This window comes from Penaeus monodon, unplaced genomic scaffold (assembly GCF_015228065.2).
Source record: "Penaeus monodon isolate SGIC_2016 unplaced genomic scaffold, NSTDA_Pmon_1 PmonScaffold_11018, whole genome shotgun sequence".
NCBI lineage: Eukaryota > Metazoa > Arthropoda > Malacostraca > Decapoda > Penaeidae > Penaeus > Penaeus monodon.
In genome coordinates, this window is record NW_023639735.1 from 493 (window position 1) to 5,000 (window position 4,508).

Genomic DNA, 4,508 nt, shown 5'->3' on the forward strand with positions numbered 1-4,508 from the left:
AAAATGGATGGCAAAATGATAGAAGAGGAAGAATAAAAGCCATGGTGAATGTAGAAAGAAAATGGATGAAAGTGAATTACAAGAAAAAGGCAGAGAGAAATGAGACAAGAAGACAGGTCTAGATGTAAAGAGAAGAGGAAGGTACACAGGAGAGGGAGAGGGAGGGAGAGAGGGAGGGAGAGAGAGAGGGAGGGAGAGAGAGGGAGAGAGAGAGAGAGGGAGAGAGAGAGAGAGAGAGGGAGAGGGAGAGATTCTCAAAGTTTAAAACATCATATTTGTAATCATGCTGCTCAAATTTTAATATATACCTATTAATTGACAGGACTACATTCACCGAATTGGTCGCACTGGCCGTGGTGAAGGACAGACAGGACAGGCGCTCTTATTCCTGCGACCAGAAGAAGAAAAATTTATTGCTGTTTTAAAGGGAATGAATGTTGAGATTGATCAGCTAGAATTCCAGGGAGAGTTTAATGATATACAACAGCAGGTAAGATATCTTTACTACTTTCCTTAAGGCTGTGCACACAGGCAGGCATGACCAGATGGGTACAAGGTGGGCGTGAATTGAGGTGATGTCACAGGCAGGGAAACTACTCAGCAAACAGGTAGTTTTCTCCTTGTTTTCTCACCAGTGACGTGACCTTTACAGATGCCCGCCAATGTGTCCACTGATCATGCCCACACAGGTGGACTGGCCTTTTGTCTTCATTATATCTCTCTCACTGTGTTTTTCTCCCTTTGCTTTTTTTGTTTCCCTCCATTTCTTTTTCTTTCTTTCTTTTTTTTTTCTTTTCATTCTCAGTGGTCCTATAACCTATTTCCATTTTCTTATATAATTTTATTGTATCACCATTGATTTTATAACACAGCTCTGATCATTTGATTTTGTGTGTCAATGTGTTATTCTTAATTATGTTGTGTATTTATTTTTACTTATTCAAAATTTTCTGCCATGTCAACATCAAAGGTCATTAGTGGCATATTCAAAATAGTGATAGCGTGAGGCTTGGGGCAAAACCGGGGTAAGGAAGTGTTTATATGACATCAAAGGTCGTATGGTTCTATGGTAAATTAGAGTTGCGAAAAGAGTTAGGAATGAGTTAATGATTAGGGTAAAGTTAAAAGAGAGAGGGAGCTGATTGGGTATAGTATAAGGTAAAGGTTATTAGAAGAGGAGGAGTCAAGGGAGTAGGAACCATTATGATAAAGTAGTGTGGCAAAAACAGCAAAAATGAGTTTAATGATTAGGATAATGGACAGAACAAGGGGATGAAGAAAAGGAAAAGGAAAGGATGAGAAGAAAAGACCATATAAAATTAGTTGAGGCGTGAGCTGGGGTCTCCTAAGCCCCCTCACGATGAGCAAGGGAAAGGGTAGGTGGGGGGGGCTTATGTTGTGAAGATCATACACTGCCCAGATAAATAAATAAATAAAGGGGATACTTTCATGATACCAAAGCCCTTTTTTCTTCAGATTTGTAGCTGATTCTGATACCTTTCCTTAATATTAAAATACATTGCATAACCTGTGCTCATTTTTATTATTTTACCAATTCCTGATTGAATTTAATTTCATGTTAGACAGAGCAATGACTTTATCACAATTTAACAGAGAAACCTTTAAAAACAGCAGTATTACTAGAAATCAGTATAGCAGTAAACCATTAATACCATTTTTATAAACTGATTTTTCTTCTGTATTTCAGCTGTTCTCACTGGTTTCTGATGATAGAGACATCCGCCAGATAGCAAAACAGCATACAAGAAATTTTTACGAGCCTACCAGTGCCACAAGCTCAGAAAAATATTTAATGTTCAAACCCTGGATCTGAACCAAGTCTGTCAAGCTTTTGGCTTCACAAACCACCTTTGGAACTTGGCAAGCTGACGTGAGGTTTTAAACAGGATTTAAAGAATATTAGTCTTATTTTATTTGTATATATTATATTTATATATTGACATTTACAGATGTATTTTGTGAATAAAATATGAATAGTATGACCTGTTCTTTTCTGCATCCAGAATAAAGTGCTTATGTTCATGGAACAAAAAAGAAACTTTACCTAAATGACACTCCATTCAAAACAAAAATCTATTGATATTGAGATACTTTGACATCATGAAATATTTTCATTACCAAGACATGAATTACATTTCAATTATCATCTTTGTATCATAATTTGTATAATACATATTATTTACAGTGATATTTAATCAATTTTTATGGAAAATGGAATTAGTTCCTGTAGTCCCACAAACTCCCTTGTGGATGAGAAATGAGGATTTCAAAACTGCCCAATCTGAAACTTTGTTAGGGAAGTATAAATCTATTAGGGTTATAGTTTTGCACTATAAAAACTGCAGCAAGTTTGTAAAGCTGACCAAGAAAATTTTCTGCCACGTAAACATCTATGGTCATTAGCCGTGTTTACAAATATAGTGATAAGGTGGGGCATGGGGGCAAAGCCCCCAGATAAGTCTTGGTTCAAAGGGTGGTTTGTGGATTTCCATCTAGAATAGTCAGTGGTCAAAACAAACAAATGTACCAGACATCAAAGGTCACACAGCATTATGGTGAAGGTAAATATGAGTTAACAATCTGAATAAATGGACCGAAGAAAAGGCTGAAGGAAAAGGAAAGGGGGGAAAAGAAAAGACCATGCAAAACTTGTTGAGGTAAGGGCTGAGGTCCAAGGCAGGAGTGATCCCTAGAATGGGCCTCAGTCTCTGACTCCTAAGCCACCCCATGGCAATAACAAGCACAGGATTGAGGAGGCTAGAAGAGAGGATATCTTAATTTCCCTTGATGAGTTTCAACTTAATGTGAAAATAAAGAATACAGAGAATACTTGCTTTAAAGCCCGTTATAATTACAAAAATCATTATAGTATTTCCACACCATTTCAAATAACATTTAGTGCCCAACAATGTTCTTTATACTTTAAGCACTATCTGAAGATACAGTACACAATTAGTACTTTTTAGCATGTGCATGACAACCAGCAATACTTTATTATAATACATGTGCAACAGGCAGTTAAGGATATGCTTAAAATTATATACTACTCCAACAACTAGAACCAAGGAAGTAAATCATTATTATGGCCTGTCAACACAAGCAGGGATGATCAGCAATGTAAAGGTGTCTGTTCATGAGGTCTCCTCTATTTATTTATTTATTTATTTAAAATTTTCTGCTGTGTCAACATCTAGGGTCATTTGTGGCATAATCAAAATAGTGATAGGGTGGGGCTTGGGGGCAATGCCCCCAAGTAAGAAGCTTTTTCTTTTGGCATATAGCATTATGTATTGACAAAAAGGGTAAAAAGAGTTAACAATTACAATAAGTGGACAAAAAAATGAAGGAAAAGGAGAAGGAAAGGGTCTTATTTACTGAAAATTTTCTACTGTGTCAACATCAGAGGAAAGAGAACAGGCAGTCAGAGCAGAAAGTGTGGGATTTTGTATTCATTTATTTATTGTAAATTTTCTGCCACGTTAATATCTAAGGTCATTAGTGGCATATTCAGAGTAGAGTGAGAGTGTGAGGCTTGGGGGCAAAGCCCCCAGGTAGGAAGTGCTATATGTCATCAAAGGTCATATGGTGCTATGGTAAATTAGAGTAGCAAAAGGGTTAGAAGGAGTTAATAATTAGGGTAAAGTTAAAAGAGAAGGGGAGCTGATGGGTATAGGATAAGGTAAAGGTTGTTAGAAGGGGAAGGAGTTAGGGGAAGAGGAAGCATTATGATACAAGTACTAAGGTGAAAACAGCAAAAAGGAGTTTAATGATTAAGATAAGTGGACAGAACAAGAGGATGAAGAAAGGAATGGGAAAGGAGAAAAGACCATGCAAAATTTGGTTGGGCAAGGGCCGAGGACCAAGGTTGGGGCGATACCCTACACTGGGCCTCAGTCTCCATCTCCTATACCCCCCCACGAGGACAACAAGCAAGAGATTGCAGGGGTAGGATTCCATAAGGATGTCTGACAGGTTGGGAGGTCTGTGAAGGGAGGATAGGCGAGGGAAAGCAGAGGTATGGGCTGCAGCAAAATGTGGACAGGACAACAGAATGTGTGGAACTGAAAGAGGAACAATACACAAGAAATTTTGAGGCAAATCATAAGATATTTATCAAAAATTTTCCAGGTATAGCATTATGAAAAAGTACTGTGGCAAAAGGGTAAACATGAGTTAATGATTCGGATATGCAGACAGAAGGGGATGAAGCGAAGAAAAGGAAAGGATGGGGGGAGGGGTGAAAAACCATGCAAAACCGGTTGAGGTGAGGGCCAAGGTAGGGGTGATCCCCTACACTGGGTCTCAGTCCATCTCCTAAGCTCCCACAACAGAGCAAGGGATTGGAGATTGCTGAAGTTTGTGCATTATATTCATAGAATTGCTTGTAACCCAACTATCAATGTATTATATTTAGCTGTCGAAAGTAAACATAACCTACTGGACCATGAAAATGTCTTGCATCATATCCACTTAAAGGTATGCCTGGA

At 38.1% G+C, this 4,508-nt stretch overlaps 1 long non-coding RNA gene across 1 annotated transcript; it reads left to right on the plus strand.

Moving 5' to 3' along the window:
* Window positions 1–265: 265 nt before the first annotated feature.
* LOC119568827 lies at window positions 266–2,003 on the plus strand. Its single transcript, XR_005228167.1, has 2 exons — window positions 266–490; window positions 1,709–2,003. It is a non-coding gene; the product is annotated as an uncharacterized LOC119568827 (long non-coding RNA).
* Window positions 2,004–4,508: the final 2,505 nt, after the last annotated feature.